This window comes from Photinus pyralis, unplaced genomic scaffold (genome assembly GCF_008802855.1).
Source record: "Photinus pyralis isolate 1611_PpyrPB1 unplaced genomic scaffold, Ppyr1.3 Ppyr1.4_LG5, whole genome shotgun sequence".
Lineage (NCBI taxonomy): Eukaryota > Metazoa > Arthropoda > Insecta > Coleoptera > Lampyridae > Photinus > Photinus pyralis.
The window spans coordinates 2,780,667-2,794,458 of record NW_022170596.1 but is presented as its reverse complement, the minus strand read 5'-3'; positions in this window follow the sequence as shown (position 1 = coordinate 2,794,458).

Here is a 13,792-nt window from a genome sequence, read left to right as displayed (position 1 = left end):
CGGTTACTTTGAAAAACTAAAACAAAGTGACGGTAAACTCCCTAAGAGGGAATGAAAGCAACAAAACACACATTGGCAGAAAGCGGCGGAGAAGCAAATGCGGGAAGGCGAACATCTCCCCTTACAATATTAACAAAACTGAAAGTAACAAAAAGCTTATCTTGAAATTAACGGAGCGGTAGCAAAAGTTCGCTAAAATCCAATTCCAACGACAAAATGAAACGGTACGGATGCAAAGAAGTACACATGGCGAAAGTGCAAAAAGACAAAACGTTTAAATACGGTTAACACACCAAAACGCAGACGAGTAAATACAGTGCGGATGAAAAATGAATTTGCGGCAATGATTATTATGAATTAATACCGTAGATACTTACAAAACGTAACAAATTAAACACTTTATTAAATACCACCGACAAAAAAAAAATATGGGACCGATGTCAGTTCAAGTTTTTAAGCGCGCACGTAACGGATGTACTCTCGACTTAGGGCCGGTTTTACAATTACACTTTTACGCAAAATAAGGTATTATATATTGTTGTGAGACCTAACCTTCACTTCTGGGAATCCCACGATTTACCTCTAGCTAGCTCAGTTGTAATTAAAAAAAAACCAAATTTTTACACGCATCTCAAGGTCCAGCTGGATTCTGCCACCCTACAGCATTCCAACAATGACATGAATAGGTGGCTTAACCAAATCCTTAAATTCCAATATGAAACTTTACCCCCAGATTTAATAAACTTGAAACAAAGTAAGAGACGCCGACAATTACCTCTCTTTGACTCTAATAAACAAAACCTGGATTGCAATGACTGGTTTAATTTCAGGCAAAAAATTGCGTAAATTTCTGTTTTACAAATTGTTACAATTTTAAACAGATAAATGACACACAAAAAAAAAACAAATTACTCAAACATTACAAAAAAACATGACAAAACAAACCACTAACTACTACTTACTTTTAAATTTGTCCGAGTAACGTACTCTGATACAAAGAGGTATCCGTACACGATCACAACAAAAAAATTTTCACACAAACCAAACACTCAAACACCGACGTCTTCTCTCTTCAGGTACCCACAATTATTTTCAAAACTTCCGTGTTTCCGCAAAATAAAAAAAAAACAGGACGGCGACAAACTTCTTAAACTTTTCAAAAAAATTCTTCTTAAACGGCAAACAAAAATTCTAATTAAACCTGGATCCACTACGCAAGAAACTTCCACAAAATTCAAAAATAACGTAACCGAAGAAGCGCCGGTTGGCTTTGTAACGACCAAAAAGCCCCGCTCTCTTCAAAAATTTTCTATTTAAGCCAAAAGCCCTTCTCCTTTCTTCAACATCCCGTCCGCCAATCACGCGAAGCGTCGATTTTTCAACTTCTTGCTGAACGGCACGTACGCCCGGCAATTCTGCGAAGAACCTTATCTCTACTTCGCGCTATACCTCGTTAACGGCAAATAAAATTTAAAAAGAAATTTACATCGAAAAAATTCTAGGAATAAAATAAAAACAGAACACTTCTAAGAAATTGAACCAAAACTATAACATGAAATTTACGCAATCCTGTGTCTCAAATTATTAATAACCCCCCCCCGGTTAATTAATTGAACTAAACAAAATTGTCACATCCAGACGCTCTATAATTTCTTTCAAGTTACAACTAAACAAAATAACACAACATTTTCCCCCTTTAAATTGAACACAAAAACACAAAATTACAATCCTCCCCTGACTATGAAAACAAAACAAAATATTGGAATTACAGGGTTTTTTTTTCAATTTACCAATTAACTTTAAAAAAACTTCGGGACCTGCTTTAGGTATTCGGACACGATCGCCTAACACAGCTCCCTAGTCATTACTGAAACCCCGCACGGTGACGTCACCAGCTGAGCCTGAGAAATTTCATCATCCTAGTATAAAATTTAAGAACTACCACTAACATTCCTAATCTTTTTCCTAAACTTTTTCCATTCTCGCTTTTCTTTTCCTCCCCCCTTTTCTAAATTAATCCAGGGCTTCTCTATAAAAATCCCACACATAAAACAATCTCTTAATTCTTCAATTACAACAATCCGTTTACCCTTTTCACTCATAATTAAATTATTCAAATAATCAATGCCTACTACTTCCAAAAACTCACTACTCCTAACTCTTTTAATCTTATCCTGCTTCCTACAATCCTCATCCTGCTCAAAGCTACACAAATTCCCTTCATTCTCAATCGATAATTCCAATTCTAAGTCTCCTACTACCCTATCATAATAAAAATTCCTCCAAAAATCCTGAAAATAATTCTCCCTTATCTGGTTATCTAAAATCTCATAATTAGTTCCTATCTCCTTCCCGCCTATTCCTTTCCTTGATAAAACGTCCACACATAAATTATTATTCCTTTTTAAACTATTACTCCCTTTCACATACTTAATCTCAAACAAATTCGCCTGTAAATTTCTACCCCTACAATAAATCTTATCATCCACAAAACTCTTCGCTATTAAATAATTCAAATCCCTATTCTCATCTTCTATTTCAAACTTCCTATAATTCACGCAATACAACTTCACCTTCAATTCTGGTTCCCTACCAGTTCCTGCAATAAAATAACTACCTACTTCAACCCTATTTTCAACTAAAATCCCTTCATCTTCTTTCTCTTGTACGACTTCTTCATCTTGCCTATGAACTTTTTCAATCTCGACTTCTTCCTTAACTTCAACTTCTTCTTTAATTACCATCTCATTTGATCGCTTCTTTCTCATTAATTCTATTTCTTGTCTGATTTCTTCCTTTAATTCCGCTTTTAATTCCGCTTTTAATTCCGCATTCTGCGCTTTCATTTTTTCGCCCAAATCCTTCTTCAACTCTCTTATCGCTTCTATAAACACCGCAAAATTCGCTGCCTGAATAGATGACACTCCCATCGTGAACAACTCTTCTTTCTTCTCGTCTTGAATAAAAATCACGTTCAAAAAAAAAATCCTAACACTAATTCTAACACTACCTACCCCGTAACTAATCCTATCCTAAACATCCTAATCTAATTTAAATTGCAAAAACACCCTACCAAATTCTTCCTGTCACATTTTAACAAGTTCCTACGCCTACGCATCCTACAAATTCCTATAACAATTAACCTCCACAATGGACACCTCTTTTCCCTGAAAAATGACATGTCTGGGTACCAAAATAACTTTTTACCCGAACGACAAAACAACCCTAATCTGAATTTACCTACAAAATTTTTACCTACTTTCGCGTTTCCCTGAAATTGCCCCACGGTTTTGGGCGCCAAATTATTGTTGTGAGACCTAACCTACACTTCTGGGAATCCCACGATTTACCTCTAGCTAGCTCAGTTGTAATTAAAATGAAAACAAAATTTTTACCGCATCTCAAGGTCCAGCTGGATTCTGCCACCCTACAGCATTCCAACAATGACATAAATAGGTGGCTTAACCAAATCCTTAAATTCCAATATGAAACTTTACCCCCAGATTTAATAAACTTGAAACAAAGTAAGAGACGCCGACAATTACCTCTCTTTGACTCTAATAAACAAAACCTGGATTGCAATGACTGGTTTAATTTCAAACAAAAAATTGCGTAAATTTCTGTTTTACAAATTGTTACAATTTTAAACAGATAAATGACACACAAAAAAAAAAACAAATTACTCAAACATTACAAAAAAAAAACATGACAAAACAAAACACTAACTACTACTTACTTTTAAAATTAGTCCGAATAACGTATCCGATAAAAAGAGGTAAACCGTACACAAACACGTGAAACCAACCACTCAAACACCGACGTCTTCTCTCTTCGGGTACCCACAAATTCAAAACTTCCGTGTTTCCGCAAAATAAAACAAAAAACAGAACGGCGACAAACTTCTTAAACTTTTCAAAAATTCTTCTTAAACGGCAAACAAAAATTCTAATTAAACCTGGATCCACTACGCAAGAAACTTCCACAAAATTCAAAAAATAACGTAACCGAAGAAGCGCCGGTTGGCTTTGTAACGACCAAAAAGCCCCGCTCTCTTCAAAAATTTTCTATTTAAGCCAAAAGCCCTTCTCCTTTCTTCAACATCCCGCCCGCCAATCACGCGAAGCGTCGATTTTTCAACTTCTTGCTAAACGGCACGTACGCCCGGCAATTCTGCGAAGACAACCTTATCTCTACTTCGCGCTATACCTCGTTAACGGCAAATAAAATTTAAAAAGAAATTTACATCGAAAAAAAATTCTAGGAATAAAATAAAAACAGAACACTTCTAAGAAATTGAACCAAAACTATAACATGAAATTTACGCAATTTTTTGTCTCAAATTATTAATAACCCCCCCGGTTAATTAATTGAACTAAACAAAATTGTCACATCCAGACGCTCTATAATTTCTTTCAAGTTACAACTAAAACAAAATAACACAACAATATATATATATATATATATATATATAAAAGGAGCTGTATCAATATGTGTGCATTAACTAAAAAATAATCATTATCCAACCAAAAACTAAAATACGATATGAAGGAAAATGTATTAACATATTATATTATATTATCGTTTCACGGTACTTTTACTGTCGGAGAACCCCTGTAACATCTAATCTAAATCGTTTGTAATGTATTAGGCATCTGTCGCCTTAACTGCGTTTTTCATCTACAACCCTATCGCTGATACGCTTCTTACCGGACACCAGCCTGACTCACGCAACACGGATCTCTCACCAAAATGATTCGTGCAGACGCCCTAACAAAATCCTTCTCAAACTACACAAAAATCTTATAGATGGCGTAACACGTTACAAAGAGTTTCCTGTTAGAAAAAAGCTTAAGTTATCTACTAATCCGCATAATGGGTCCATAACTGTTGAATCGCCTGTCCTAACTACATCGAAGCTTCAACCAGGTTCTCCAGAATCACTAGAGACAATCAAAAATCACACCTGAACAGTTAAAATTTAAAAAACAAATTAAGACACTCCTTGTATGAGACTTGGCAAAATCTAACAAAATTAGAAGACTGCAGAAAAAAATTGGATTCAGAAAAGAAGATCTTTTAAATTGAAAAGTGTCGTCAAAGAGCTATCACAAAAAAACATAGTCAACGAAGTTCAAGTAAGCGCATTTATGAAACAGTTTGGATTTTGGTTTAGTTTGGGAACCGCGAAATTTGAAATTGAACAACAGTTGGAAAGTATGTATAAAATATGTATTTTGTAGTCGCTCTTGGATTGTGCGGATACTTTTGGATAGGGCAAGTTTTGTGAGCGTATCGTTTAATAGCCTTTAACATCACAAGAAAAATATAGTTGCATCGCTTTTTCAATTGTTTCACCACTCCACATAAAACCCTTGTGTGTGGGTCAATTCTAAATATGTATTATAATTGATCTTCATTAAAAGTGTTCACTTCTGAGTAATTTCTTTTTCGGTTTCTGTTTTCTTGCAAAAGTGCCTAGATACGCTTCTCTAATAAATTAATGGTTACATCAGTACTCTCCTGAATGTACACACAACTATTATAATACAAAACAACAAATTTCAAACCTGGCACTAGGTGTCAAACGGCCATTTTGACTCAATTAGCAGGTCTAATACACTGGCCTAATGAATCGCGTTACTTTAGTATTCTAGGGACTTTACAATTTACAAAGAGTGGGAAATCAATCTATTATTTACGTTGACACATAACTGTCCATTGCGAGATAACCGCCTAGTATATTTGGATAGTAGCCATTTCATGTTGGACTGCAAGGTCATCTGCAAACTGCAACGCCCGAGCAGATAAAAACTAGGTCAATGGGGGACCCAAGGTAAGACTTACATTATTTGTTACTTGCACTTGGCGCTATCGGTGCGAATGTTTGTCCTTTTTGTCTTCAGTAATCAATTTATTCGATCATTTTTGAATCAGGGGTTTTACTCATTTTGGGGAATTAACTGTGATTTTTATTTGAAGTTTAATGGAGATGTGGGGAATTCACGGGAATTGTTTTGTATGGAGGAGAACTTATTTTACATTTATTAAATTGATTTTGTCGTTGAAGAGTATTTTCAGTACTACTCGCGGGTACGAGTCAAGTAACCGGAAGACACTCACTAACGTAACGCAAAAGACGGATATAATTTATTACAATTAATGCCGGTACGTAAATATAAATAAACTAGAATACAATATGACCAGATTTCTTACCGACTAACAAACACCCATATAATACGCGCATACGCTACCCAATATGCATTAACACACATACACACAACATACCATTCAAAACCTTTCCCTACACTTTGGCAGGATTCCCGAAGTTGGATCTTCGTGATAATGTAGGCCCAATTCCCGGAGAGAGGGATAATGATGGGTACGCGAACTACTGCGCTACTTCTTCTGGGAAACTACCCGAACGACAAAGCAACTATCCCCTGAACTCGCCCAGTAGCGTGATGGAGGAGGGTATTAATATCCCATTTCGATAACCGTACGAATGTTGGCTGTTTCCCTAATTATCTTTCGGTATGGTACTTGGCTTGGGATTAATCGCTATCCGTAAACCGGACTACAAAAGAAGGCATGCTTTTGTTACGACTTTAAATATCACACATATCTTAATTACGCCTCTGTGAGACTCCAGATAAATAAAACCACAAGGCAAGTGGTTCTGCCGTTCTGTCAACGTTTCAAGTTGGGTCGCATTCAGCCATTATAATTTAGTTTCTGTACAGTTGTAAGTATTAAGTTAAGTTGTGTATATATTCTCTAATCATTATATTACTTGTATTCTACCAAGCTTTAGTTAATTAAGTGGTGGACCTGGGTCTCATCGAGCTACCCAGAACAGCTTCCTGTGTTTCTGAACGTAGGCAACCAAACATTCACAGGCTGTCTTGACGAACAGGAGGTTGTGTAGAAGGGAGATTTTAGAGTTCCTTAGGTTACGAACAGGCCAAGGGTAGCCTGTAACCGCTAGGACCGTTACAATAAATACAAAGCAAACTTTTAAAGAAGTTAGGTGGCGCTCAATTCGAAGTGAAAGCTCGGTCACTTGATAAGTTTTTATTACTTTAGTATTTCGAACTTGGAAACGAGAGGAGGCCAATCTAGAATACGCAGTCATTTATACGCTGCTATAGCTCTGCAATTCGAAGTGACGCGACAAATCTATTCCTATCCCTATCTATTCGTGTCATGACTACGAACAAACAAAATCATAATACACTCTCAGTAATTCGAACTCTTCTCAATAAATCGAACCTCTTGCTAATTCAAAACTTTTGGTAATTCAAAGTTTTTAGCTTTCTCCGTCAACTTCGAATTATGAAGAGGCTACTGTATTTGGAAAACTTTCTACTTCTACGCTGTTCGTTTATTTCAAAGCATTGTTCGCAGTCGATTTACTCGTGGGCGAATAATAAATCTTCGGTATGTTATACGAAATCTATTCAAAATGTATCGTAGAATTATAAACTCGCAATATTCACGGTGTTTCAGTTAAAAAGATTAATGCTGACGTCACAGTGGATACTTGGGACACTTTCAAAGTTTTTAATGCAAACACGCGCAAGTGAAAATGCTAATAAAATAAAATCATCCTGAAAGTACTGCCTGCTTCTAAATATTCTGAAAATAACGAAGACATTATTCAATATGAGGTCGTTGTGTCATAAGTAGATAAATTTATTAAATATCACGCGAAAGCGTGTAAAGTAGTCGCATTAATGCAACTGAATCGTTCCAAACCGACGAAGTGAAAGTTACAAGCTGAAGGTGTTCGACTGAATAAAGCCGATGATAAATTTTTATCAGTGCATCGCCCCAAAGGTTCCGATTTCTATAGTTAAGCTATTTACCGTCACGAATTTCGCAATGGTATTGATTCTCATCCGAAATGTTTACGCAGCATTTTATTGCCAAGCGTAAGTCATTAAGAACCTACTTGACGTCTTACACAATATTCCAATTTCAAATATTCGAGAATTACACGAAATCTCCTTTGCTTAAGAATAAAGTCTGTTAAAATGGGTCATATCACTTCGATACTTTCAATTACTTGAGGAAAATAGTTACCAAGGATACAAGACGATAAAGGAATATTATAATCGTCCATGAATTCACGACTAGGGAGAACAACTTTTTTTCTTTTCTTCCTCTTTGTATTAAATAAAAAAAACACAACCTTACAGATGACCTGAGATCCAATACCCAATATCGATGCCTTTAACATCATCATGTCTCAGACTGTTTGTCAATAATATTACCCTATAATTGGTGTTATGACTGTTGGGATAATAAAATGAATGTATATTTTTATCATAGATGAGCTTAAAATCTGTTGTACATAAATGAAATTTTATTTTTCTATCACACCGCACCTAGCCTTGCACCATCGCTTGGCACAGTAGTGGTCGTAACGGTGGACCACGCATCCCCTTGTTCCCTCGCACAGTTACGAACATACGACGACAGTCTCACTTTGTCAAGCTGCTTATAGTATGGAAAAAAAAGGAAAGAGAACGGGAATGTAAGGATAGGTAAAGTTAGGGATGGGAACGTAAGAAACGGAGTTAGGGTGCTGAGAGGGAGGGAGGGAGTTTGCGTCGTCCTCTATGTCAGATGAAGAAGATATTGTGTTAAACTCTAATTTAAAGAAATGGTATCTTTATAAAAAGCAATTAAAAAGTACAATACATTCCGCTTAACAAGAAAAGACGTTATTATTTTGATGAATTTCATCATCTTTATGCCGATCTGAGAAACGATCGTAAACGTTTCTTTGAATACACGAGAATGACAGGGGAAACGTTCGATTATGTTGTAGAAAAAGTCCAACGCAGTGTAAATAAAAATTGGAAAAATTATCACACTCAACCCATAACAATTCAAGAAAGGGCTATGTTAAGATTAATGTAAGTAGGACCAAATTGATTTAACTATGAATCTTAAAAAAATACAAAAAAAAATATTTGCTCCGTCAATGTATGTACGAGTATGAAGGATATAAAGAAAAATTCTCGGAATGCTCACTGGATTAAAAAATTGGACGACGGTGGGGTGGAGTATATTGCAAATTTGGAGTTTGTGTACTTCTTTTCTAGGTTTGGAGGAAAAGTCATTACAGTTTTAGCCATACTCTGAAAAAAGTCATTATGGGATCCGTTTCAGGTGTAGCGAGAGATGCAGATGGAGCTGACAATAATTCACGAAATAATTTATTTTTCTCTTTGTTTCGGTCAGTATTTCTCTTCGTTTGCACTTTTCTTTGTAATTTCAGCAATTTTCGCGCCATATATTATCTCGCACCACATTATCTTTATACGTTTTTTGCGAAGCATCGTATAGAGCAGGATGCAGTACGTAATCAATGTTAGATTCATTAACGAGGCAAACATATTCATATATACAATCATTTACAAAAGTAGGGGTACGAATAGGTGTGGCTCTACAGAATAGTTTTGTAATATGATGGGTCGCTTACTAATCAATTATTGTACAAGTTTAGATCATTTAATGCGAGTTCCAACACAATTTTTCGATGTACTACTGGTTGCAGTAACTTTTCCTATATAAATGCAAACTGTTATCTTACCGTTTGGAAACTGTCGAATCAGACGCGAGCGCAGTTGTTATGTGCTAAACAGCTGACCTGTCTGTAAACAAAAGTAATAACTATAACCTATAATCTTCAATTAATAAAGGTCTATACGTGTACGAGTAAAACAATTTCAAAAAATGTTATTGCGGATTGGATCAGGGACCAGGGTACCATGAGTGACGTGAGCACTGATAGTGGGCGTTGATTTAGGAGTTCCGACTCGAGCGAAGAGGATGATGAATTGCTTCAATGTATGAATTACTAACGACTATTTCGAAATAACAGTTCCACGTGTACTCACATGCATGTCTCGACTGTGTGTATTTCATATGGATAGGTACCATAAAAGGAAAAAGGCCAACGTGTTTCATTCCTCCGGCACCCCTGACTACAGGGATACCGGAGGCGGGCTGCTCAGGGCTCCTGGCCCTCTTCAGCCAGAGAACGGGATTGTAAGGATGGGTCAAGTTAGGGATGGGAACGGAAGGAACGGAGTTAGGGTGCTGAGGGGGAGAGTACTGCTCCAGCATTCGCCTCGTAGATTTCAACATAATGCTAGCATTATGCGAAGCTACGTATGTCTGAGGAAAATCCCCTGACAAAACCCCAGACAGAGCAGTCGGCAGCGGGATTCGAACCCACAACCTTCCGAATAGCATCGGTGAGCGCATCCACTGCGCCACGTGCCTCGGTAGGTACCATAAATACCGGCTGTTAGAAGCAGAAACCAGTTACATTGAGTCTTGTTAGTGGATACACGTGGATATATATATATATATATATATATAGTTTTTATTTTTCCGCTGAAACGTCTCAAAAATGAACTGATGGGTGGTTCTCCACCAGGTAGCAAAGGATTCTGTCAGCAAATTGGATGGATGAATAGTGATAGATATTAAAGTTGCGTTTATTTATCCTTAATGAATAACCTTTCTCTTAATACATACATAATATATATTTTTTTGTTTATGAATTTATAAATTACGATTTTTTTGTAACGGCATCTGATTATGAAGGCTCTTGTAGTAAGATGTAAAATCTTTATACAATAAAATTATTATTAAATGATTACCTATTATTATTAGTTATATTTTTATAAAATGGTTAGAGTTAGGCGGGGTAATTGTAAAAACGGGGCAATTGTGAACGCGCCCCAGAATACGCTCATTTAGTAATTTTATGCTCTGTGGTTGCTGCTACTCTTTGGTAATGCAGTTCGCACCTACATTCAGGAGGGTTTTTCGCCGGCAATGAAAAGCGCGGGTTTGTAGCGAGGGTTATGTTAAGTGCTGCGTTTTCGTTTGTTGAAGGAATCTACTACAAATTTTTGAAAAAATACAAATTGCCCAATTAGAAGGTAAGCGACAAATGTGTGTTTGGTCCAATCAAAACAGCCCGGGAGAAGAAATTGGTGTCTTTTGGAAAAGCCCAAATAGGTAAAGGAAATGTACGTTTAACAAAGGAAAATTTTGGGAAACTATTGGGAGAGGTATGGACAGAAGGTATGGTGGAAAAAAACATTGTATCTGGATTTGTGTCTACAGGCTTACATCCTTTGGATTCAAGTAAATTTCCTGAGGATTTATTCGATCCCATAGATCTTCAGCGCTATAAAGCTAGAAAAAATCAACAGGCTGTAATAAAACCATGTACTTCAGATCCGCAGCATACAGTGAATATGCCATCCACTTCAGCAGCACCACCACGACCTTCATCCTCAAACTATACAATACAGACGTCATCAGAACATCACACTTTTACCTTACTGGAAAATACAGATGCAGGTAACGACATGGAAAATGCAGTAGTCTTAGACCTCTCTATGAGAATACCGGAACATGCGACGAAGAACTCAACAGAAGATTCCAGAACTGTAATTGAAATTTTTACAAAAGCGTTGGTAGATCAAAAAGCACAGTCTACACAGCCACTCCCTGATAATGTTAAAAAACCTATACCACGATTAAAACAAATGCAATATGGCGAGGTTTTAACTGCGACAGATGTTATTGAGAAAATCAAAGATGCAGAAGCAAAACGAGGAAAGACGCGGAAAGAAAAGGCCCCTGCGAAAAATAAGAAGCCGAGAAAAGACGTAGCAGTAAGGATGACAATAAACGTCTTTTTAGCTTTTTTAATTAAAGTACTACTTGAATTTGGGGTAATTGTAAACATACATGTAAAATACGTTGCACCATTTGATTAAGATGCTTTTACACGATGTTTACATTTTCCCTCATAAATTGTTCTTCATAGTGAAGGTATCTACTGCAACTTGTTTCCAATTACCCCGGTGTACCTGGGGTATATGTAAACGTCGAGGGGAAATTGTAAACAATAAAAAAAATTTTTCGGCTAAAATTTTTTTGAGATTGCTGTGTAAATCTTGATTATTAGAAGCCTCTCGAAAGTAGGTTTTAAGCACAGCTGTTAAATAATTATTTACAGAAGCACCAATTAATTTACAAATTGGAAACGCTTGAAATCCTGAAATTTTTGAAGATTGTATGTTTGCACCTTCTCTCACTACTGACAAACCTCAGGAAGGGCGCACAGAAATCCATCTGCCCAATCAAATAGAGAATCGACCACAGATATAGTGTCAGGGACAGAAACAATTCCATCAACATCGATTGAGTTTGTGAAATAAACACATACCAAACAAATAAAGTCCATAATGCTGGCTAAAAGGAATTGAATATAACAATATAACTGATTGATTTAAAATTTAAAAATTGACATGTCTATCACCATAGAGGATTGCGACGACTAAAATAAAATCTTAAAATTAATTGATCATAGACTAATTGATTAATCAATTTGATTAATTAATTAAATGATTAATGAATTATTTGGATAAAATATACGCCACAGGTTATTAAAAATTTCTGAATTTCTGCGTAAGGGCTAACTTTAGTGAAAATATGCTAACTACATTTTTTGTAGGAAATTTTCGTTTCTTTAATTTTGCTCACCACATATTTTCTCGTAAAATGCGCAGTTTTGGAGATATCGGCGGAAAACCGCCTTTGACGGCCATCTAAGCAAGATGGCGGCAAGTTTAGAATTGTGCATTTTATGAATTTTAGTTCTACGCACTCAAGCATACAAAATTTCTGTACTTCCCGAGTTATTTCCAGGTAAAAATCCTCAATGACTGGCCTCTTAGCAGAACCTCTAAAAATCGAAATAATTTCGAAACCGTATGTTTTGCTGGCAAACTTTGTACGGCACAAACGAAACACTAACCAATCCACCCAGTCCCGAGATTTGTGCCGACAAAAGTGTGCGAAGTTAGCAGCACATCTAAAAATCGAAATAATTTCCAATCGGTACGTTTTGCTGGCAAACTTTTTACGGCACAAACCGGCACAAACGAAGCACAACCAACCCAGCTAGTCTCGACATTTGTGCCTTCAATGTTTTGCTAACTTCACGGACCCGAAACGAACGGCTTTACAACAAACTTATATCTTTCTCTGCTTCATCGGCCACCAAACTACTTCCTTTCGAGATGTGGCTGACCGATTTAAATCGATTAGTTTATTGTTTAGAATTATGAAGCGTCTAACCTTTTATTATTTAAGTGATCTGTCCCCAAATATTATTACATGGCGTGCACAAGAGGAGAAGCAGGTAATTGAACATCATTTCCATCAAAATGGATTCCCAGGGGTGATTGCCGTTATTGAAAAATTGATAAACCAGCGATCAATCCAGAGTCGTACATTAATAGAAAGGGATATTATTATTCCATACAAGTGAGTTTAACATACAATGCGATCAAATATGACTTGCTGTCGAGTCACCTTTGGATTGTTTGTTTACATGGGAATTCGTACTTCACTTCAACTTCCAAAGGCGACTCGACAGCAACTCACCGTTACTATTTACGAAAAATAGTAGATATATTAAGATACAAGTGTATAATCAAGTCTTTAAAGCATGCGCAACGCGTTTAATGGCACGACGCGAAGCGGAGTGCCTTTAACGTAGCAAGTGCTTTAATGATCAATTATACACGTTTTTCTTATAGTATTTTTTATTATACTATGCGATCAAAAATCAGTTGCTGTCGAGTCACCTTTGGAATTTTTGTTTACATGGGAAATCGTACTTAACTTGAACTTCCAAAGGCGACTCGACAGCAGCTCATTTTTGTTCACCCGTTATCTGCAGTTTAAT